Below are 24,779 nucleotides of genomic sequence, written 5' to 3'. Positions count from 1 at the left end.
TAGTTTTGATATATTATCCATGTTTATTCTTTCTCTTTGACATTTTGAAATAAGAGCTAAACAAGCACGTTAACAAAAGGTATGGAATCACCAAGAATTCAATGCTGACAAGTACAGTTAGATCGTGCTGTCCTGGCACTTCCAACACTAGGAACGGCATTGTCACCAGTAACGTGATTTCTCAAAACGTTGCGTGATCTTGGTAAAGCTACAAACAAAACAAAGGACATGCTTTCTTCCATTTACATGGTACTTGTCTTTCTGGAATATGTCAGTGTGTATTAAAACCACGAAGCAATGGCTCGAGTTAATACATAAAACAGAGTCAGGTTCGAGGTCCAGGTGATCGCCAACACGATTTTTACCTACCTGAAGAAGAGAAAAGTGGGTGAGACATGGCTCAGGATGCCTCGTGGGATACAGGATCCCACCATGCCCTGGGCTCCACCCACTAATGCCAGTAGATCTGTCTCCATCACTGTGACAATCGGAAATGTCCCCACAAACTTCCAAAATGTTCCCTAGGAGCACCAGTAATCTAGTTTCTCTCCCTATAAAGGTGCATAAAAGTGACTTCTTCAAGGGAAAGCCAAGATGACAGTCTGACACTTCTAACTCTCAAATCAAGGATTAGAACAATTAGCTGAAATTTTGCGCGTCCCCCTCACTCCTGGACGTATAAACATCAAGTTATGAGATGTGCTGACATTATCCCTGGTTCGATTTATCTCCCGCTCTGTCCGTTTTCAAAGCCAACCTCAATTTCTGACTGCCAGTAACTTCTCGTCACGGACTAATTTGAGAGCTATTTTGAAGCACTGCTTTTGGCAGAAAAACATTGTTCTTTGGAGAAAAGAGTCATTTCCCCACTTGGTGCTCATTTCCCTTTGGATGGCTCAACAACAGAATCTATCAAAGCCCAGTGAATGGAGAAATATAGAATGGAAACCATGTGGGGCCACGGTGAAGTTCTTATTTCATTCTACGTGCAAAAGAAAGGTGCTATATTGTGATAAAAAAAAATAAATGTATATTTGGTTTTCATCCCCCGTTCCTGGACAGAGCTCCAAAAGCCCGTGGAATTTCTGAGTGGAAGAAGTAAGAGGAACGTCCTTTGTTATTCATAGTAAGTCCCTTTCATCCTACCTGAGTTTATGCTAATTAAGTGATTACTGGATCAGGGGCGTGGCGGGGGGGGGAGGGGCGTTGTGGACTGGGAGTGGATGCGGACTGGTTGCCAGGGGAACCAACCTCGGGATTAGAGGGTTGGAACTCTCAGCCCCACCCCCTGACCTCTGAGGAGAGGAGAGGCACCGGAGGTTGAGTTAATCACTAATGGCCAAAGATTTCATCAATCACGCCTATGTAATGAAGGCTCCATAGAAAGAAAACAAAGAAAATCTAACCGAAGGTGTTGGGAGAGCTTCCGGGTTGCTGAACACATGGAGGTGCTGAGAGAGTGTGGACACTCTGTACCCCTTTTCCCATACCTTGCCCTATGCATCTCTTCCATCTAGCTGTTTCTGAGTTGGATCCTTTTATAATAAACCAGTAATCTAGTAAGCAAAGTGTTTTCCTGGGTTCTGTGAGCCACTCTAGCAAATTATCGAAACTGTGAAGGGGGTCTTGGAAAACGCTGACTTGTATTCAAGTGAGACAGAAGTTGTGGGTAACCTGGGGACCCACTACTCGCAACTGACATCTGAAGTTGGGGGCAGTCTTGTGGGACTGAGCCCTTAACCTCTGGGGTCTACACTAACTCGGGATACAGAGTGTCAGAATTGAATTGCATTGTGGCACACTCAGTTGGTGTTGGAGAATTACTGGGTGTGGAAAACCCACACACTTGGTGTCAGAAGTATTCTGTGAGCAGAAGAAAATAGTGGCTTTTTTCATTTAAAAGGTATTGCCGTGTTTTAAGAATGAGTTTTATCATCTGATTTACTTTTAAAAAATTATTAAATGTCATACTTAATATTACCATTATTATTAAAAGAGACATTACTTGACGGATGCCCGTTCAAAGGCAACATCCAGGATGTTAAGGAGCTGGAAACTAGACACTAAGGGGGCCGGCCCAGTGGCACAGCGGTTAAGTGCGCACATTCCACTTCGGTGGCCCGGGCTTGAGCGGTTCAGATCCCGGGTACAGACATGGCACTGCTTGGCACGCCATGCTGTGGTAGGCGTCCCACATATAAAGTAGAGGAAGATGGGCATGGATGTTAGCTCAGGGCCAGTCTTCCTCAGCAAAAAGAGGAGGATTGGCAGCAGTTAGCTCAGGGCTAATCTTCCTCAAAAAAAATTTTTTTTAATTAAAAAATTTTAAAAATTAGACACTAAGGAAGGAGAATAAGGCTGAGTTGGTGTTGTTGAGGAGAGGGGATGGGATAGAAAGATGAGCTCAGACTTGGAGATGCCCACGAGACGTCCATGTGGAAATGCCCAGCAGGCCTTTGGCAATGTCTTCAGAGCTTTGCAATGAAGGGGCTGGACTGGAGACCCAGATTTGGAGGTCTTAGCAAGGAAATGAGAGTTGACACTGCAAAACTAAATTAAATCACCCCCAAAAATATGAGTTGAGTAACAAAAAAAAACAGAGTAAGGAAAGAACTCTCAGGAAAGCCCATATTTGAGGGAGAGAAAGAGGCAGAATACCAAGAAAGGATGATGAAATGGAACAAGCAGGAGAAAAACGGAGTGTTGTCAGCAAAGAAGAAGAGCCACTCAGGAGAAGTCCCTGTGCTGGGAGCTCTAAACACGCGCCATCCTGTTTAATCCTCACAACGACACTAATGTGGATGGTCCCATTATGATCCCCGCTTTACACTTGCGGAAACCACAGCAGAGAAAGGGTAAGTAACTTGCCCAAGAATGCAGAGCTCGTAAGAGGCCTAACGAGAATTTGAAACCAAGCAGTCTAACCACAAAGACTATATTTTGACCTCCAACTAAATTAAAGAAAACTAAGGACTGAATATTGTGCCTTGGATCCATCATTCATAACAAAAGGCTAAGAAACATCCAGGGTTTTGGCTCACACAGCTGAGCCGGGGACGAGGACACCCGCTCCCAGAGAGCCCTTCAGGCAGGGCCAGAGCCGGGACGAGGGCAGGCTCTGTTCTTCCCCGTCATCACAGTTCTTACCCTCATGCAATCCTCAGCACAAGCGTGAAGACGGAAAATTTCTCATTACGGATGACATCGTCTACTCAATAAAGCAAAAATTATTCCCCAAAATAGATCTTCCCAGACAAATGAGTAAACGGGTGAACCAAGAAAACACGTGTCCAGTCTATTATATAGAGCAAATGAATTCACTATTAAAATGTGGAAAGCAAAATTGATTGTATCACTGATACTGGTAATTTCTCGCTCCTAGTCTTAGCAGTCCTGTCATCCACATGAAAACAACATCAATGCCTACATCCTCAGTAAGAGTTTTCCGGCAGGTAAGCAGGAGATGAACTCCAACCCCACCCCACAAAAGAAAACCAAGCCTGGACTAAGTGGTCCAAGCCATCCTGCATCAGTGGTCCAAGCCATCCCACAAGAACGACTTCCTGCCATATTGAATAAAACCATCTTCATAGAAAAGAGATGAAAGTCATTGCTCATCCTCGAGTTTAAGGGATATTAACTTTGTCAATCTCCTCCAGCAGAGGAGAAATCAGGTGATGCTCAAAACCAAAATAACAATCACAGCCCCGCGAGGTGGTGGTGATGGAGGTTAAGAGAAGTGGACAGATTTGGGAGAACCTGTAAGAAGTAATATCACCAGGCCCGGCACATGCATAGAGAGAGAAAGGAGTGTGGGGGATGATATTTCGGTACCCATAGAACTGGGGTCAGTCACTGATTTGGGAAAACCAGGAAAATGACAGATTGAGATGAAGAGATCTCAAGTTTGGTTCCGGACATTCTGAAGTTGACTTGCCTTTGAGACATCCAAGAGAAGGTTGGCAATTGCTCAGGAGTTCCATGCAGAGGTCTGAGTCGAGATACAAACGACTGGGCCATCCTCATGTAAGTGGTACCAGACACCATTCCGGTGAACCAGACCTCCCAAGGGTAAAGACAGAAGGGAGAGGGTGAGAGAGCCTAGGATCCAGCTCTTGAGGAACTCCAACATTTAACGCCAGTAGACGAGGGCGATTCTGCAAGCCTGTAAAATCAACAACGTGTTACATCAGGATAGTCAAAGGAAGAGAGTGTTTCAAGAAGGATCTTCACTGTTCAATGCTGCTGAGAGGTCACGAAAGAGGACAGCAAAATATCAGTATTTGCAGTGACAGAAGGTAATTAATACTCTTAGCAAGAGCTGTTTCTGTGGAGTGATGGAGGCAGGAGCAAGATTGCAGTAGGATGAAGAGTGACAGTAAGAAAATGAAGATGTAAGTGCTGCAAAGTGCCCCAAAATATCTCGTATAACACTTTCACATTCCATTACTAAGTTTCTGCGCATGCGCGCACCTGACAGCGGTGGGGGCAGAACCAAGTTCTGCATCCTACACCCTGTCCCTCAGCCCTGGGGAAAGAGCGATGCCCCACCCACACCCCACCCCACCCCATCCCACCCCCGCACTGGCCTCTCTCTGTCCACTTCCCTCGGGGGAGGATACGACAGTAGCACGTCTGGGGGTGCATTACTGGCAGGAAGTGGGGGCCACCTTCTGGCCCCTACACCGAGCCCAGCTGACTGGCAGCTGACTGGCGTTGTGCTTTAATGGAAAGCTTCACTATCTTTTTTCATGTGCCCACTACCTTGAACGTCAGTAACTCTAAAATAACCAACCTTTGGAGCCACTGCTTCTCAAAGTGGGGTTCCCAGAGCAGCAGCATTGGCAGACCTGGGAGCTGGCTTGAGATGCCGAACCGCTGGCCCCACCCCAGACCTGCTGAATCAGAACTTGCATTTTCAGAAGACATCCGGGTGGTCTGTGGGTCCTTTCAAGTCTAAAAGCCTTGGCTTGGAGAATGCATTTATTCCTTATTCCTCAAGACAACCCTATGAGTCAGGCGGATTAGCCCCATTGATACCTGGGGAAACAGGCTCAGAGAGGTTACGGCCTGATGCCACAGAGCCAGAGCATGGAAGAGCCAGGATTTGAACTTCTTAATTGCTGTTCTCTACACCACAGTACTTGCCTCCCTCAGCTGTGAGCTGGGTGAGCTGGCAGTGGGCTGGGTCCCACGGAGGGGCTGGGCTGTGAAGAGGAGCCACCGGCGGGAACTCCTGTCCTGGAGGGCACAGCAATATAAACAGCCCTCTGTGCTGATTAAGGCCCAAGGGGTATGTGCTGGGGGGGGGGGGGAAGGGGGGGCGACACTGGGAGTGAGGGTCAGGAAAAGCTACAGAGGTTGTGACATCGAGTTGAACCTTGACAGATGGGAGTCACCAAGCAGATCTAGAGGACTGAGGGACATCCAGGCAGAGGGAGGCTTGGGGCTAAGTCCTGGATGCAGCCAACACTGAGGAAATGCTAACCAGTGGTGACTCAGCGATCTTAGCGTGCAGCAGAGTCACCTGGAGAACCTGGTTAAAGATGAAAGCTTGTTTCTCTGACCTAAACAACAAAAAATTCCAATTCTAGATCTGGGGAGGTGCCTGGGGATGCATTTTTAGCTCTCATCCCAGGTAATTTCTATGCCGGTGGTCCCCAGAAGGTAGCCCTGAGAAACACCACTAAGTGAACATCCTTGGCTGGCCTCTAGGGAGGAAGGAAGAAGATGCAGGAAATGAGAATGGAGACAGAAACAGGGCCTTTTATTCCCCAAGCTAAGAGCTTGTGGGGAGAAAAGATGCAAAGAGTCAGAGGTCAGATTGCCTCTTAGAAAGAGCCTTCTGAACAACGGCTGCCTCTCCCACCAGAATCTAAGCCCCACTGGTTTGTTTTTACTGCTACTGTGTTCTACCTGAGTCTTTAGCACATACTAGGGCAAAGTATTTCTTGAATGAATGAGTGGATGGATGGATGAAGGAATGAATGAGTGGGTGAGTAGCAGCAGGTTAGAGGATGCTTTGGAAGGAAGTTGGGAGGCTGGAAGTCTCTTGCTGAGGTCTGAGCATGGGATAAGGGCCTGTCTATGGCAGGAGAATGGGAGTAGAGAGGAGGGGCAGAACTTACGATCATTCTGGGATATTTGAGGCCGGAGAGGCCTTACAGTACTTCTTGGAGACATTTTCTCTATTTCTGGCGTATGTGAGAACGTCTACGTAAAATATTTGTGACACATAATCGGGACTGAAATGTCCTGCAGAGCCTGTCCTCCGCCCCCATGCCCCCAACCCTGGGAAACACGACTCTCCAGGCACAGACAGCTGGGCAGTGCAATGGGGCTCCCGCTTCATCCAGAACAGAGCACACCCAGACCAGGCGGACACGTTCGCCGTTCATTCCAGCCGGAGGTTTCATTCTGGCTTTGGCAGTCATTTTGGAGGTTTTGTGTCCTAGAGACGTTTAACTCTGCACTTAATTTAGGTTTAACAGGCAGCTATTATGTTAAATAGAGGCCAGCTGAACTGATTATTTAAGACCCAGTTAGGGTTGTTTAACAACTGTGTGGTTTGACTGCTACATCTCAATAAAGGTTTTCCAGTCCTTGGCTATTCTTACAATTTTGCCTTCAGGAAGTGTCCTCACCTAACCACTGCCCTCTCTTAACTGTCCCCTCAGGGCCTGGAAGCTCCAGCTCTGCTTCTCTCCCTCGTCCCCAGACTGCTGAGAATCCAGGAGCATCCAGCCAACGGGAAACTGGAGTGAGACCACGTGTGGCTGTGCAGGAGGACCTGGCTCTGCAGATGAGGGGCAGACGCATGGCCGCAGGCCAGCTCCAGCCCTAAACGGCCTGTCCACAAGGTTCAGGACTTCCTCCCTATGGCGGCGTGGCTTTTCTGGGAAGCTCGGAGGCCACAGCTGAGCCCGGGAGGTGAGTAAGGCACTAAGGATTCCTCTAGGAGAAAAGAATCTGTGGATAACAAAGAGAGCCAGGAAGAAAACTAGGAGGGTACTAATTCTCTAGAAGTTTCCCCTGGTGCAGTTTACCTAAACCGTGATTCACGGCCCAGTGCCAGTCTGACCTGTTTTCACTGGTCCACAAATTAAGAATGAACATTTAGGAAGCTGTGTGTCAGTCTGAAACTGCCGTGATATTCAAGGATGAGATGGATGGACCTGGCTGCTCGAACAGAGTGTGGGCCAGTCTGGGCATCACTGCACTCACGTAGGGAAAAGCATGTGGCATGGGCCACACTAGTCAAGCGCACTGGGACCAGGTGGCTGTCTGCCAAGGATGGGAATTGAGGAAACTGCTCTTTCAGCCCAAACGCTTGGAAAACCCTGCTTTCGTCCGCTCTCTCACCTTATTTGTCTCCCCACCCCGCCTGCACACTTTGGGATATGTAACACAATTTTAGAAATCTTCCTCATGTACATCCAAAAGCAGTTAAAATGTTATGTATGTTTTACCACAATAACAAAAATCTTCCTTAAACTGAATCCTTCTGTCTCCAGAATCAAATGGAACCTATCTGTTCTTTTTTTAACAAATCAAGAAAGACTGTGAATATACTAAAAATCACTGGATTGTACACTTTAAAAGGGAAAATTTTATTATATAAGAGGAGACTTTTATGGTAATTTTTTGTGAATTATATCCCAATAAAGCTCTTATTTTTAAAAAGGTGGATAGAAGGATGAATGGATAGATAGGTAGGTAGGTTGATAGATAGATAAAAAGATAGATAGGTAGATGATGGAAGAGAGAAAGGAAGCAAGGATAGATAGACCATAAATGTCTTTTTATGTCAAAACAAAATCAAGAAGGAGATTCTGCACAAGTGTGTTTTGCACAAGCTGTGCTGGAAAATCTCCCTTGGCCCCTCCAGATCCACTCCCCAGCTTCTGTGCTAACCCAGGAGGCTAGTCTGCACCAATGGTGTCACTCTATATGCCATCTGACCCCTGCCAGCGCCCTGAGTAATACAGAGTTCACACCAATCTCATGAATCTTCCAGAAGTCACACCTACTTTGTCCTGCCCTGTTGGAAATAAGACCTGCTCTCAGTGAGGCACAAAATACTGGTTCATGGACCTAAGGGCAGGTATGAAATAGATGAAGATGTTGGCCATTGTGGAATTATTGGATGGCTTCAGCTTGGATAAGTACATAACCTCTGATAGATGTTTTGAAGCTGCTGTGGTGCAGCCTCACAAATGGAGAATGTACTCTTGACCAAGAGCTTCCAAGCCTGTGAGGCAGACACTTACCTGTCGGAAGCTCTATGGGAAAGAAGAACATCGCTTAGAAGAGAGTCCCGGATGGACCCCCAAGTCTACCACTGACACTCGCTGCTGAGCTCACCACGCATATTTCCCAACCGCCCACTGAACATTTTACCTTGCTATCCCATGGGTGCCTCCGAACTCCACATCCACAGAACTGAGGCCAGGACTCTGGAGTCCTCCCTTTCCTTCATTTCTCAAAGGCGACCAGTTATTAGCCCTTCTCAAACATCTTAAATTCCATTAAATCCAAGGACCCAGATTTCATGGGGATTTGGGTACGTTGTCCATGCTTGGAAGGTGAGCCACGAACGGGGATACACAAGGTGCAAAAAGATTTCAATATGTGACAATTCTTCATCTTACCTCTTCGCTGCCAAAATTTTTTCATTCCAAGTACATTGTTAATTGTCTTATTTTAAAACTTGACTTTGCGTAACAAACTGTGGTAACACCCGTCTCATCGTCAGCAGTTGACTCAGGAGCAAGCACGCTGACCTAGTCCTGTCAATCAATGAGATATGAGAGGAAGGTTTGGGGGGATTTGGGGGACGTTTTCTTGTCCTGAAGGAAAATCAGAAAGTCAAGTGGTCCCTTTTTCTCCCAGTGGAGGTGCATTTGGCACCAGTTACTCCAGGCAGCCTTCTTATAAACACCGGAGGAAACAGCCTTAGGATGAAGCCAGCTGTATTGGTTTTCTATTGCTGTGTAACAAATTACCACAAACAGCTTAAAACAACAACTGTAGAGCCAGCCCTGATGGTCGAGTGGTTAAAGTTTGGCGCTCTCACAGCTTCAGTGGCCTGGGTTCATTTCCCGGTTGCGGAATCATACCACCCTTCTTTCAGTAGCCATGCTGTGGTGGTGACTCACATAGAAGAGCTAGAAGGACTCACAACTAGAATATACAACCATGAGCTGGGCTTTTGAGGAGGAAAAAGAAAAGAGGAAGATTGGTAACAGACTTTAGCTCAGGGCGAATTTCCTTGCGAAACAACAACTACATCATCTCTCAGTTTCTAGAGCCTGGTCCCACTGTGGCTAGATTCTCTGCTAAGGGTCTTCCCAGGATGAAATCAAGGTGATTGTATACCCAAATTGTCTTTGATAATAATAGTAATAACAAAAACTAAGACTAGATACCTTACACTGTTCTGAAGTACTTTTATCTATATTACCTCATTTACTCCTATGAGGGGGACACACTTCATCCCCCAATTTACAGATGATGGAGCTGAGATAGAGAAAAGTTAGGCAGCTTGCCCAAGGCAATACAACCAACTAGTAAATGCTGGGTCTGGAACGCAAATCCAGCTAGTCTGGCTCCGGAGTTTGTCCTCACTGCACCGTCTCCCAGCTGGCAATACTCTGTACCTCTTAATCTCCCCGTATGTGTGCCACTGCATTTCCTTATTGTTTAAGCTGGCTCTAAATGATTTTATTTACTTCCAGCCCAAAGTATTCTAACTGATACAAGTGGTATCAATAAAAACACTCATAATTTGCCCTCTCATTCCCTATTTTCCCTTTCAACTGCTTTTCTTTACTGAAAGATGTTATTGTTTTCTTCTCTAGATGATCCTGAGTCCCTAATCAGTACTGTCTAAATGCTTTGTGTGTCCATCCAGAGCAAATGTTCCCAACAAGGGCAGAAACTTGTAGTGGGGGACATGCCACAAATGTGGGGATGGTTTCCATTGTCATAATGGTGGCAGGGGCCATCATTTAGTGGCTGGAGACAGGGATGTGAGACATCTCAATGCAGGGACTGTTCTGCACAAAAAGGAATTTTCCTTGGGGGCCAGCCCAGTGGCGTAGTGGTTAAGTTCACATGCTCTGCTCTGGCAACCTGGGGTTCTTAAGTTCGGATCCCAGGTGTGGACCTACACACTGCTCGTCAGGCCATGTTGTGGCCGCATCCCACATACAAAGTGAAGGAAGACTGGCACAGATGTTAGTTCAGGGACAATCTTTCTCAAGCAAAAAGAGGAAGACTGGCAACAGATGATAGCCCAGCACCAATCTTCCTCACCAAAAAAAAAAAAAAAAAAAAAAAAAAATTGTCCTGTGTCCTGTATAACTTTCAAATGTACTTATGGAGATTCAGGTGAGTGGAAAATCTGCTTATAACATCTGAGCTTAAAACCTAGCTCCAGTTTAGATATAAAAACAAAGTAATTTTTAGACAGTTTTCCATGAACGCAACTACTATGAAACATGGGTTTTTGTTTTGTTTAAAATTTTGCCAAAAATTGTTCACCATTTTGGAAAATCCTGTCATCTCCAGCCATGCCACTCACAGCATCTTGATTGTGGGTAAACACACCTGAATAGGTCCAAATCTGGAGTAATCATATTCACAGTAACCCTGTGACTGTGTATAAATATACATAGTTAGCCCTTATTTCCGAAGGTCAAATATTGTTAAAGTTTCAAAATTATTCAGTTGAATATTATCTCACATCTCATAAATCCAAACTCACTCACTGAAACTCATCTACTTCCTTATTAAATACAAAATATTTTCCCATAAAATATTTCCTGCTCTTTCTCCTTTATATGACGACGAAAGCCATTTTTTTCATTATCAGAGTAAATAGGTTACATAAACTAGGAGTCGCCTTTCAGGGGGTAGCCAGGCCGTTGCTACAAAACTGCCATGGAAAGGGGAGGCTGGCCTGCTAGGGCTGGCTGACTGGCCTGGATTCCCTGTCACCAGCTCGTATCCACCACTGTAAGGCACAAATGGATGCTTTCCCTCTCTCCTCTGCTTTACGGGAATATTATAAAAAGAAACTCGATGGCCAATGTGTTCTTTAGAGGACTCACTGTGCTGGTATTAGGTGAGACCATCTCCTCCTATAGCTCCTTTTACAGAGGCCCTGAGAAGTAGGGCTGAAGTGGCAGGTGTCGCCCAGAGCACCCCTGTCAGCCCCCATCTCTGTTCTCCTTGCCCCTTGCAGCTGGCCCAGCCTCTGACGGCCCACCCGGAGCCCCCCTAGTTCTGGAACCAAGTGAGATAAACAACATAATGACCTTGGCCCCGTGGGCTGGGGACGGATGTTCACTACCAGTCGGAGTTCTCCAGAGAAACAGATCCAACAGGATAGGTGATGGATAGGTAGATAGACAGACATAGATCGATTTTATGATGTTGTGATTTATAATAAATATATATTTTGATCTTTGTCCACAGTTCCTGGCTCAAGCGCCCAAAACCCTTGGAATTACAGAAGCAATGAGAGCAACGGGAGCATCTCTTGTTAGAATATTTGCTCTCAGTTCCTGACATGCCTTCAGAGCCATAAGGGTGATATGGGTGTCTTGTTTTTCTTAACAAGCCCCTTTCAACCACAACCGAGTTCATGTTAATAAGGTAACTTTTGGAAATCCTCTAATGATGGCTGGTGGGGGGGCAGGGTGCTGGTTGCCAGAGGAACCAATCTTGATTAGGAGGGTGGAACTTTCCAGTCCCATCCCCTGATTTCCAGACAGGAGAGAGGGGCTGGAAGTTGAATCAATGACCAATGGCCAGTGATTTAATTAATCATGCCTACCTACTGAAGCCCCCATAAAAAACAAAATGGACAGGATTTGGAGAGCTTCCAGGTTGGGGAGCCAGAAAGCACCCACATGTGCCATGTGGGGCCCAAACTCCACAGGGACAGAAGCTCCTCGTTTGGGACCTCATCCTACATGAGGGCTATTGATTCGTATCCTTTAATATCCTCTGTAATGAACTGGTAATGTAGTGAGTAAGCTGTTTTCCTGAGTTCTGTGAGCTGCTCTAGCGAATAAATGGAACCCACAAAGGGAGCCGTGGGAACCTCTGCTTTATGGGCAGTTGGTCAGAAGCACAGGCGACAACCTGGAGTTTCCGTTGGCGTCTGAAGTGGGGGCAGTTTTGTGGGACTGAGCCTTTAACCTGTGGGATCTGATGCTATTTCCAGGCAGATAGTGTCAGAATTGACTTGAATTGTAGGACACCCAGGCAGTGTGGGAATTGCTTGTGTAGAGAAAAAGTCCGCACGTTGTAACTGGGTGTCACAATTATAGATTTATTATAGGAATTGGCTCACGTGATTATAGAGGTTGAGAAGTCCCTTAATCTGCCGTCTGCAGGCTGGAGACGCAGGACAGCCAGTGGTGTAATTCAGTCTGAGTCCAAAGGCCTGAGAACCAGGAGCATCAATGTCTAAGGGCAGGAGAGGATGGATACCCCCCAGAAAAGTCCCTCTTCCTCCTCCTTTTTGTTCCATTCAGGTCCTCTACGGACTGGAAGACGCCCACCCACATTGGGGAGGGCAATCTTCTTTACTGGGTCTACTGATTAAAATGCTAATCTCTTCTGAAAACACCCTCACTGACACACCTAGAAGTAATGTTTCACTAGCTATCTGGGCGTCCCTTAGTCCAGTCAAGTTGACACATAAAATTAACCATCATACACTCACTCAGTCATTCAATAGCCATCGAGCAATGCCAAGCGTTCCTCATTTAACAGCCTGGAGACTGAGGATTGGCCTAAAAGACAGGCCCTATCCTCTGAGGGCCACTATAAGCCAGCAGAAGGGAGAAAAATGTGCACAATTAATTGTGACTCTCTGGGTTGAGGGCTTAACCAGCCATATGAACAAAGAGCACTGAAGAGTGAGTAATAAGTGTTTGCCTCCTTCACATCGAGGACTCTACAAGAATGCTGACAAATTCCCTGCTTCTCCCCTTCCAGTGAACACAGATGCACTTTGACATGGCTTTTTGGATACAATATTTTGACCTTCAGGCATTTTGCCCAGGTCCATCCGCAGACGCGGGCTGCTCATGGTGCACAGGCTGGTCAGGCAAATGAGTCAAAGCCCGCACCCCGCTCCCCCAGACTGGAGGTGTGGGGCTCTGCTGACGTTGACTGCAGCTAACTTTGATGTGCTATAAAGCCTGAGACAAACTCAGCGGAGGAAGGCTCCCTGCGGGCTCCTCACAGGCCAAGAGGCTGAGCCTCAGAAACACATCGTTTAAGCGGAGCTTCCACGAAATGAAAAAAAGGAATCGGCATGAATCCCAGAAAGAAAAAAAAAAGCCAGAAAATGCTAAGATGCTGATGTGACAGCAGAATCTTTTCATTCATGGTCCAAGAAAGAATCGTGCTCCAAAGTGAGCTGGTGGAGAGAACTGGGAATGAAACAGCGAAAAGGAAGGACGCCACCGGCAGCTTCTTGGAGGAGGGAAATCGGGCCTTTGGAGGCAATTTCTCAAATGGTGTTTATCTCAGGCCTCGACAATGAGCAGGTAAAGCCCTTGGGAAGCGTGGCTTTCTGACCGCCTGGGAACAAATCAGCGGTCAGGTTGAAATTATGTATGCTTATCAGGGCGGGCCCAGCGTGGATGTCTTAACCCCGAAGCTTCCATCGTCTCCCCTCCGCTAACCTCCTCCCGGCGGAGTCTCGCCAGCCCCACTTAATGACCCGACTTCAGTCTTCCATCCAGAAAACACTTTCTGCCCAAAACCCATATTTAAATTTTGTCCCAAATATCCCACTTGGTGTTTGTTTGTTTGTCTTTTAAAGTTACTTTAGCTAAAGCAACTTGTTGCTGAAACCACTATTTCTAAATTTTGCTAGAAAGTTATTGACTAATTTGTGAGTCAAACAGCTGGTTTTAGCTGGTTCCAGCCTAAGTGGAATGCGCCTTCCTCACCTTCCAGCGTTACAAACACAGGACTGTTGTCCATCGCAAACCCTGGCTCTCCCCAAATCCGAGTTTGCACCATAAATTCTGAGAGCAAAGGCTGGCCCGGGTGTCTCCATCACCCCAGCCCGCGTTCCCAGACAACTCACAGGCAGCTTGGTCTCCTTACATCTCCCCAGTGGCCCAGCCCTGCAGACCTGCCAACAGCTGAAAGTTATAAATAGGACAGTTAGGGAGGGTGGGGGACTGAGAAGCAAAATCTAGTAAGCGTTCAGAAGCAATGGGCCAAGAAAGCGCTTTGGAGGGACAAAGAGGAAAAATATTGGTGTGTGCTTCTAGAACCAAACAGAATGGCTCACATGAACTTCATCCATTAAAACCATTGATCACAGAGAATTGACAGTCAAGAGACCCTGAGGGATTCCTCTAACCCGGTGACATTACTTGGGGAATGTCACTTCCACGAATAAGATCCTATCCCAGTTAGTGGCTGGGGGGCACTGGTAGGCCCTCCAGAAGGGAAGTCCCATGGGAAACCTGGAGCTTGGCACATGCTCAGCGTGAAGCGTGACCTTGCGGCAGGGCGTGCCCATGCTGGGGACAGTGTCCATTTCTTGGGGTGACTGACTAACATCTCTCTCTCCACCTGGATCCTAAGCTCATCTCTGTCCTACCTGCTAGTCAATTCCCGGGGCCCAGCGTGCTGCCTCGTGCCTGGTAGGCCCCCACCACTTCCTGCCTCCCCTGCCAGGCTGCTGGCCTCTGCCCCATATGCACACACCCCTCATCGGAGCCCTCACTCTCTCGCTTCCCCGGGCTATGGTTCCTCTCCCTGTCTGTCTCCTCCTCGGCAGCCTCTAGCCTCGACTTCATCAGCTGCACAGCCCCAGCGCCTTGCATGCAGCCTGGTTCACCTATGCTCGTGGAACGAATGTATTGCTCTCTCAGGAAGACACACAATTTGAAGAAGTTCCCACTTATGACACTTTCCTATTATAGGCGTTAACAATTTAGGACTTCTTTGTTTACTCATGATGTCGTACATTCTTTCCTTAGAAGTATCTTCAGCTTGGGAATTATGAATAAGCTGTTCCTTAGAAAACCACTCGGGAAAGCTGAACTGTAGGATTGATGAGAAACTGCCAAGGGGACACAGTGCTTCTCGGATCCTCCTCCGATTGCTTCCTTAGAGCCTTTCTGACTCGTCAGGGTTAGGAGGGGGTGCGTGCCTGCTAGCCCCCTGGCTCAGCTTCCTCTTACATGACTTTGAATCTTGGAATTTCACCATCCACCCTGAATGCACAGGAGGCAGATTCTCCCTTCGGTCCACAGACCACACTCAGGCTCTTTCTTCAAGCCTGGCTGTGGCGTCCACTGATTTCCAGTTTGCCCACAGTCCAGGGAGTCAGTTCCAGTGTACCAGGTGCCCTTGCTCCCAGTGGCTGACCTCATGCCCTTGGAGGAAGCCAAAACAGCCGACATGACTCAAGAAACATTGGTCTGCGTGCTTCCCTCCCACTGCGGAAAGCCTGGAGTGTGACAGAGGAAAGGGGGCGGGTCTGAACACACCTATCCCCAAACAGGGGACAGGAGGGGTAATGATTGTCCCCTGCATTCTTCAAATTATATTTGACGGTAAGAATTTCATTTTTAATCACCATTCAGTACACACATACACACACTCTGATGGTCAGTTTTGTGTGTCAACTTGGCTATGTGACGGTCCCCAGCAATTCAACACTAAGCTAGGTGTTGCTGTGAGAGTGTTCTGGAGATGTGGTTAAAGTCTGCAACCAGTTTACCTTAAATAGGGAAGATTTTCCCGGATAATCTGGGTGGGCCTGGTTCAATAAGCTGAAGGTCCTTAGGAGTTTCTCTGAAGTAGAGGAAGTCCCCCGTGGACAGCAACTGCAGCTTGTGCCTGAGAGGCTGCGCCTGCCCTTCCTGATGGCCTGTCCTGCGATTCCAGACTTCCCTAGGCAACCCCCACCATCACACAAGCCAATTCCTTACAACAAATCTCTCTCTCTCTCTGTATATGCACATATATGTCTATAGACATACACATCCTGTATAGATATGTATATAGAATATATGTATACATACACACACATATACACAAATGTGAGTATATATACAGAGAGAGAGACTATATAGGAAATAGATGGATAAATAGATCTGTTTCTGTTCTGTTTCTCCGGTGGAACCCTGACTGATAACATACCCACACACCTTCAACTAAAACAAAAGATGCTCAAGACAATACTTACTTACTCTCCCTCCTTACAAAGAACTTCTACATATTCAATGCTGGTCCAACCCTCTAAATCAGTTTTATATTCCATTAAAGGATCATAAGCGGCAGTTTGAAGAACCATACAATGCTCGTGAAACTTCTCGCACACACGCCCCACTGGGAGACCCGGGTATTAGAAAACACATCTTTCTAAAAGGGATTCTTGAGGGAAAATGCACCCAGACTGTTCCTAATGGTCCTGCCACGTAGCAAGAGAAATGTGGACACCTGTCCCCAGGGGAGGGGGCCAGAGTCGCTAACCCTCGGGTCACCGAAGAGACGGAGAAGAAAGTAAACGCATTGATGGGCTCCCCTGGAGAGCACAGTACTGGAGCAGAGAACAAGCTCAGAAAACCCTGGGAGGAACCCAGCGGGAGGCAGCATCGTGGAGCCACGGGACAAGCTGCGGGCGGAGGGAACAGTGTGGTCTCAGTGGCGGGCTTCCCACAGAGACAGTAACTCGAAAGGACTCACCGGCCGGGTGGCTGGGCCAGCACAGGTAAGTTAAATTGTCGCACTCACCCAGAACAGAGGACACCTATCCTAAGAACATCAATGGGAAAAGAAATCTGAGGGGTTTAGCTTATCACGGGCTCAATCTGAACCAACTGTGTTTTAAAAAACTGTCGCAAAATATCAGCAACAAGTTGCAGATAACATGGAAGCCTCGGCTCGTTTACACAAGAGAGAACCAGGTCCCTGCAAAACTGATGGCAGAACCAGAGGAGCAGGGCCGGAGCTGAGCTTCCGGGAATGACTCCGGGCGGCCAGCTGCTGCTTGGTCGTGATCGAGAAGCCAGGTAAGGAGAGGCCGCGGTCTTGGCTGCCGGTGCCTGCGCCACCTCACACCTGCTCTGGCTCCCACGCCGCCCCAGCCCACGACCTCTGCTGCAGCTGTCACAGGAAAACCCAACCCCTCCAGAGTCAGGAAGAGGCAGTGGAACGCAGCCCCCGCCTCATGCTGGAGCCCTCTCCTTCCACATCTCAGGGGGCGAGTCTGCTCGTGGAGCCAGAGCCGAGCTGTAAGGAGTGTGCACAGCAGAGCCTGCAGCCTGGCAGCCTCTGGGGTGCAGCCCAGCCGTTCCTTCCCCAGGAGCCGTCCCACCCCACTTCCCACTTAGGTACCTAGGAACACACAGAAAAGCAAGCAAACAAACAAAAAATCCCAGAAACTATAGCACCCCTGAAACTTTGGGACTCATAGCACACCTGCATGGAAGCAATGCTATCAGATATAAGACCTATAGGGTGTGTCATGGGGGCCTAATGGGTGATAGGCGGAGGGTATTATTGTGCGACAAGCAAGTATGTGGATTAAGGAACAGCAAGTAGATCCTTCTTGGGGGTCAGAAAATAGCACAAGAATCTAGGCCTATGGGATACTGTTTTTAAAGATGATACTTTGAAGCAAAATACTTTAATTCTACCCCTGGACTCCCCCTCCAGGCCACTCACGAGTCATCAGCTGAGAGTTTAATAGCACAGGCTCTAGAGGCAGACTGCCTGGCCTTGAATACTGGCCTCAGAACTTACAGCTGTGTGACCTCGGACAAATTATTAACCTCTCTGTGCCTCTGTTTCCTTTTCTGAAAAAAGAATGTGTAGAAAACAAGAGATAATTGCACCTACTTACCTCAATGATTTAATACATATAAAGCTCTTAGCACAGTGCTTGGCCTATAGTGATACTCAGTATTGTTAGCTGTGGCTATAACAGATTATACACCCATTTGAGACTGAAACGCACTGTGATGAAAGGGCAGGAACGAGAGTAAGATGGGTATGAGAGGGAGGCAGCAACAATTTTAGCACCTTCATGCAAAGGACACACACCCTAGCACCATGTGGGGCAGATACAAAACTAGAGTCACGAGGGAAAACAGGAGCACGTGGCCAAGCACATGGGACCCACTAAATATTGTCCCCAGCTTAGGCCGGGCATGGGTGGACTGCGTGCCCTATGACCAAAGCTCCAGGAGAGAGAAATCTGTCCCTAGGAAGCTCCACCTGTTTAGAGGGCCTGGGGACACGCAGAGAAAAGCTCTTGCTGGAGAAGAAAGAGGGCAGCAACCAGAATCCAGAGGCTGGCACCAGCCGTTCCGTCGCCCATGTCCTCTCTCCTCTCCCGGGCTCTTAAGGCTTCCTAACCACAAGGTCCTCACAGACTCCGGTTGCCACCAGGATTAGTGGTTTCCATAGCATTGTCTGGAAGCGAGGCATCAACAAGGTCCCCTCGGTTATGTCAGCTGGAGGGTGGACGTTTCCACCAGCAGGAGCAGCTGGCACTGAGTCCCTGCCTGGGGCAATCCCGCAGAGCCACTTCAGGCGGTCACGTCCAAGCTCAGAAAGAGGACAGGGATTCACATACTCCCGTTCGCCCTCACCCATCTCCCCGGAAGAGATGTGCTCACACCTTTCCAGTCGAGGCCTCTGTCCCTCACCCTTCAGGGATGAGCCAGACGGGCTCTCCTCCCCCCGAGTGGTGACTTCTGTAGGGATCAAGGTGCCACCACTGGTCGTCAGAAATGATCTTGGGGGCAGAGAAGGGGGCTGTAGAAGAGCTCAAGGAAAAGTCAGGGTCCAAGTTCATGTCTAGTCAGGTGGCCTCAGTCTGAGCAATAGGAACCATCAGATGATGTAACATAAATTTCCATCTATCCACTGAGGTCAAAGCAGGTACAAAAACAAGAGGGACATAGAGGGCCAGCCCGGTGGCATCGTTGTTAAGCCTGGGGTTTGCCAGTTCAGATCCCAGGTGTAGACTGAGCACCGTTCGTCAGGTCACACTGTGGTGGCATCCCACATAAAATCAGGGAAGATTGGCACAGACATTAGCTCAGGGCCAATCTTCCTTACCAAAAAAAGACAAAAACAAAAAAACAAGAGAGACATGTACTGTTTCTCTTTCAATGCGTCCTGCTCGAAAGACAGGAGAAGAGTATACGGTTGCTCCTCACATCCTCCTTGTTCCCCACCCCTGCCTCCTGGGTGCCAAGGAACTCAGACAGACAGACAGGGCGAGGCTGTGTGTGACATATAGGCAGCTGAAGCCTGACAGACCAGCAGGCCTTGTGGAAGTCATCTCTGGAGACGCTGGCACAGTTGGCATGTAGCCACCTTTGCAGGGGACAATGGCTTTCTCACTCAGCATCCCCGTCCCTGCTGAGGGCTCTGTTCCCATGTGGATTCGAGCACAGATCCAGAGAGTTGGAGGAGAGATGATAGTCTCGCATGCTCCCGGCCTGCTTCCCCCGGTACGGTTGCTTCCTGTGGGCATGCACATGAGCAACACAAAGATCAAACTCGTGGTCAGCTTCTTGGATTTGTTTCCATAGCAAGTACCTCCTGTGGGTGTGATCTCAGTGGTCCTGTGTCTGGGGGCCTGACCATACAGCTGGGTCATCAGCAATGGTGGTCCATGCAACTGTGTAAAGGTTTATTTCAGTAAGTTTTGGGTGGGTGTACTTTATCGGCAGAGTCCTGATCTGAAGTCAGTCCACTGGGCAGAATTTCCTCTTCCACGGGTTATCTGCAATGGACCATCGTTATAGTGGATGGCTGTAGCATTCCAGTGGATTTCCCATCTCAGAGTGGGCTGTTACATCACGACCGTGTTTTCCTGTCATCAGCCAGTGTCACAGGCAGACCCTCCAGGGAGCAGCAGTTTGGGGCACGCACTAGGTGAGGCTGTGCTTCCAGCTAATGCGCAGACAGCCGGCTCTTCGTGAGGATGGCTGAAGCCTCAGGCCAGGTTTGGCCTTTAATTGGAGGTGCCATTTCCATCTCACAGTGGAATTTTCTGGGGTTTGTGCCACTGAGGGGGAATTTAGATCCACCAAGCATCGCTGGAGAATTCAGGACAGTAAAGGCGGGCTGTATGCTCCTCGCAGGAGGGCCCAGCTGTGGGTGTAAGGGAAGCAAACGCAGCTCCAGGGTGCCCAAGGCCACCTCCCCAGTGCAGTAGTAGCCTCCCCAAAGCCAGCAGGTGGGGAAAGTGAGGGGGATTTGCTGCCACAGGAGTCCCTAGGGAGGGGGCTGCTGGTTGTCAGGGAAGGGGGCGGGGCGGCGGGTGGCTCTTCTGAGTCCAAAGAAAATCTGCAAGATCGTGCCAGCTCTGGCTGAAAGCTAGGAGACGAAGAGAAAGGGACAAGGCTGTAGTCTGAGAATAAAGTCATAGATTTAAGCATTTTCATCATTTGAAAAGAATAAATAAGCTAAACATTCAACTCCAGAGTTTTTAAGCCCAAGGATAGTAGATGAGAGGGTATAACAAAGGTAAAGCAGAAAAACAAGGAAATCAACAACTGGTAGAAAAGATCAATGATTCCAAGACCAGGTTCTACAAACACGCATGTGAGCACAGAAACCTCTGAAAATCCTAATATAGAAAAAAAAGAAAGAAAGAAAAGAGGAGGAGAGATCTCAAAAAGCAGAAACGAAAAATGAGACATAAGAACAAATATGGAGGATTTTTATCTGTAAGAGGATACGATAGTACAACTTTGCTAATTTATTTGAAAGTCTCAATGAAATGGATCATTTCGGCAAAAACACAAATTACTAAATTTGTCTCAAAGAGAAATAAAAAAAATTTGTGTTGACCAACAAGCACGGAAGAAAGCAAACCAGTTTCAAAGAAGTGTCTCCCCAAACAAAACCTCTGGGGTCAGCCTGTTGTCACAGCGTGTTCTTTCAAATGTTCCTGGAACAGATACTTCTCACGTTATATAAACTGGTCCAAAGTACGAAAAAGATGGAATACAATCCAATTTATTTCATAAATCTAGCATAGCACTAATAACAAAACCTAAAAAAGGAGTTAGCCGAAAAATAAATCAATTTCAATAATAAATAAAGATCCTGATTAAATATTAGCACACTGAATTCAACAGCACAACAAAAAATGTCAGCTTCTGGGGAGACATGGTCAATTTCACACATTCTTGCCACTTGCCACGGCAAGGATGCCTGCGTTTCCTGTGGCCGAATGACACCTGTGAGGGATGCAGATGCCTCACCCAACGGGGCAGCCCACGGAGCAAGGAACCCCCGCCCCCCAGGAAGAGGACAGACTTGAGTTTGTAGGAGAGTTGACAAGGGGATAAAAAGGAACCTGTCTCCTACATCTGGAAACGGTGCCATGGGGAACTCCACACTTCCCCCAAAAAACCTCCTCGGTGTGCCCCACAAGATCACCAACATTCTCACGCCTGCCACAGAGGGAGCACCAACAGCCAGTGAGCGGAGGAGGCGACATGGGCTGGGTGTGTAGAGGAGAGCCTGTTTCCTGGCCCAGCTCCCCCTCCCAATGCACTTGACAGGGAGAAGGGGGCACACGGGACAAAGAGGCGGAGGTGCCAGCCTGAGCCTGTGCGAGGAAGGCAAGGAGGCGAGATTTAAACTGAACGGAAGATGGACGGGTTCAACTGGGCTGACTGTTAGTAACTAAGTCTGAGGAACCGGAGCGCCACAGACCCAGCGTGCCATCGCGGGGCCAGCAGGGGAGGCAATCCCGAGAGAGTTTGGCTGAAAGAAGCAGCCAACAAACTGGTTATATTTGTCTTCTTTTAATTGTCTGTGTTTGCCTAATTTTCTGCAACACGCTTCTATCACTTTTATAAACAGAAAAAAAAATTACAATTGAAACTGACGCTGTGCGTTGAAGGGAAATGGGAAGTTTGCCATTTAAGGACTGTTTGAAGGAGGCTGTGGTACGTCACCTGGAGAGGATTTTGAGACCACTATTCATCACATATCTAAAGAGGTTTCCTTTGTCACCATCAACTCCATAAAAACGTAAGCTGTAAATAATAATAGCAATACTTGAAGAAAGGATAGGCTTATTCTGTGATCTTGCAGATGCCAGAACAAGGGTCCCTGATTTCCAGCCTCAGGGAGATAGACTCGGTCCCGTGTAAGGACAGCCTCTCCATCCACTGGGGCGGCCCAGCGTGGATGCACTGTCTGCCCGTGTTCTGCACTGAGCGGTATTACCAACTTGTAAAGAGTGGCCTCAGAGGCCCACCCAACTCCAGCGTTCCAGGGTCCTTGCCTACCAGGGCTGGCCTGGAGCTGGCTGTTTAATGCTTAATCCAGCCAAGAAGGGCAAGCCCGCAGCTGGCATCATCGATAAATAGTGTGGACCTGAGGTTGTCTCAAACTCGAGTCGGCGAGTCTGTGTATTTAGGATGCTTACTGCAGATGTGCTGTCCTAAAAAGGTCGCTTGGGGTGGGGTGGGGGCAGATGGAGCATGTTGGGGTATGGAAGGCAGCAGAACCCAGGCTTTAAAGAGCAGACTTCCCTTTCTCTGCACAGAGGGACTGGCATGAGCCCAAGCCCCAGGGCAATGAGAAGGCTCCTCTCTGAAGTGAAGCGAAGGTCCTCTTGTCCCGCCTCAGTAGCCCATGGTCTGGATGGACGCTTGACCCACAGAACCCTAGGGATTGTTCCTTCATCAGCACTGGGAAGACGAGAGCCCTAAGCCACATCTCAAAGCCTTCAGCAAACAGCTGTCTACCAGATCCTGGCCACCTTCCAGTGGAAAGGTCAGTGACACGCGGCCGTGAATGCCACCTACCCCCAGGAACCACCTCCTCGGGCTTCAGCTTTTCAACTTCCCCAAGCAGGTCCTTCCCCAGTGGTCACATTTGCCCAGGTGACATTGGATTTCAGAGGACGTGGGGCATACAGGCACCGTCTTCTCTCCCTCTGTTCTTTGCAATAGACGGTGAGATCGTTCAGGGAGCCGAGGCAGCTGGGAGGAAGCCGGGCTCCACGTTTGCTGTAAAGGGATGGGTTTGGTTAGCAAAATAGAGCCTGGCTCTACAGGAACACTGCACCACGCCGGCTGACGTTGACCCTGTGAGTTTTCAGCAGCGCTGACTTCCCTAAAGTGTGGTGTGCAGCATTAGGAGGAATCGAGCCACTGGATGCTCCAAGTTGGAGCATTACAGGGCGACTTCCCCAAAAGGAGGAGGTTAGGCTAACCTGCAGGCTCCTTGACAGTCGCGGAAGCCCTTCACCAGCCCCCGGCGACACGCCCATTCTCAGCTCCTCCAACCTTTCCTCCAGCCCTCCCACAAGCCCGTGCCTTTGTGTGTCCCCCCCACCCTGCTCTGCATCACCCCTCAATAATCCCTTCGATTTTCCTGCACGTCTCCTTGCCCACCCAAGCCACATTTTGCTGCTCCATCCCTGTCCTCTCCAGTGACCTGGGCATGCCTCTCTCCCAGCCCTGATGACACTTGCTTGTCATTACCTGCCTGCCCGTACACTGTGAGCCCCTGGGATCAGTCCTCTGTCTTCTCAGCCCTGCACCTCCGGCACCACGCCTGGCACGCCGCAGCTCAGCCAGCGCTGGCTGACTGGTGGAACAGAGGCACCACACCGTCGTAGCTGCGTTCGCTTTCTTTAATACACGCAGTGGACCTTGTTCTGAAGCCAAGTGACTGCGTTTGGCAGTGCTTAAAACCCTGATTGCGCACTATCCCTTTCCTAACTCTCGCAAGCACGCTCTCTGCCCCATAAATCAATCAGGGCGGACAGGATTATTGTGCACTTTAGTTAACTGCAAACCCAATCAGTTCCCATAAAAAACTGGCATTTTCCATAAAGTTGAAATGGGCCACTGGTTTTGAAAGTGCGTGTGATGTGGTTTCCTGATGGGCCACGGAACTTCAGGGAAATATTTATTGTGCTCTCGAATGACATTCTAGCTATTGTCCGTGTTCCTTTTTATGGCATCATAAAGACAACTTTTTACAGTCAAGCTGGCTGACATCTTCATCCGATGCCCTAATGTGCACATTCACTGAAGGATCGTTTGTGCCAATGAGTAGCATTCAGCAACATTCGACACAGGTTTATTGAGTGCCTGCTCTGAGCAGGGCAATGAGTAATGGGATTTGTCTCCAAAGCTTTCAGATCTGCTAAAAATATTCTCAATTTCACAAGCAGTCAGGACAAAAAAACAGTTTGCTCTAGTCTCCCCTCTGGGGCCCACTGGGTGAAAATGCGCCTAGAGTTGCCCAGAGAAATAAAACGTCCCTTCATGGACCTGCCAGATCTCCAGGAAGCTTGTGTCTCCAGCTGGCTCTGGAGAAACTTGCTCGCTAAATTCTGTGCACAAGCTCTGTCTCTAAGGAGCTGAGCTCTGGGGCATGCTGCCATCCCACCACCCCAGGAGCCCAGAGCCTGGGGGCAGCACAGATGAACCCCCAAGCCCCCTCTCTCCCTGTGTCAAAATTCACAGGCACTTTCAAAGCAGAGGGAACAACACAGTTAGTTAATCTCTTGAGCCCAATTTCTTCACCTGCAAACAGGGGCAATACTGCCTCACGTCCCAGGAAGGTCATTAAAATTAAAAATAATACATTTAAACTACCTAGCATAGTACAAAGTATGTAGTAGATGTCCAAAGGACACTCACCTCTTTGCATGTCTTTGGATTATGCACTGGCCAGATAGGACCCCCACCCCCACCCCCGTCCCAAGCTACCAGGTCGAAGTGGCA

The 24,779-nt window shown here is 48.3% G+C and overlaps 1 long non-coding RNA gene across 5 annotated transcripts; it reads right to left on the bottom strand.

Annotated features, from left to right (window-relative positions):
- Positions 1-23,949, bottom strand: LOC139083267 (uncharacterized). Of its 5 annotated transcripts, none has more exons than XR_011539846.1 (5): positions 23,526-23,945; positions 22,845-23,048; positions 8,652-8,789; positions 3,938-4,165; positions 1-369 (listed from the first exon to the last, which is right to left on the bottom strand). It is a non-coding gene; the product is annotated as an uncharacterized lncRNA (long non-coding RNA). The 5 variants fall into 5 exon arrangements; XR_011539851.1 differs by having other exon boundaries at positions 1-208; positions 23,526-23,930; XR_011539848.1 differs by lacking the exon at positions 8,652-8,789 and having other exon boundaries at positions 23,526-23,949.
- Between the last annotated feature and the right edge of the window lie 830 nt (positions 23,950-24,779).

Source organism: Equus przewalskii, chromosome 1 (assembly GCF_037783145.1).
Source record: "Equus przewalskii isolate Varuska chromosome 1, EquPr2, whole genome shotgun sequence".
Lineage (NCBI taxonomy): Eukaryota > Metazoa > Chordata > Mammalia > Perissodactyla > Equidae > Equus > Equus przewalskii.
Note: the sequence above shows the minus strand (reverse complement) of the source record. Positions and strands in the feature narration are given on the sequence as shown.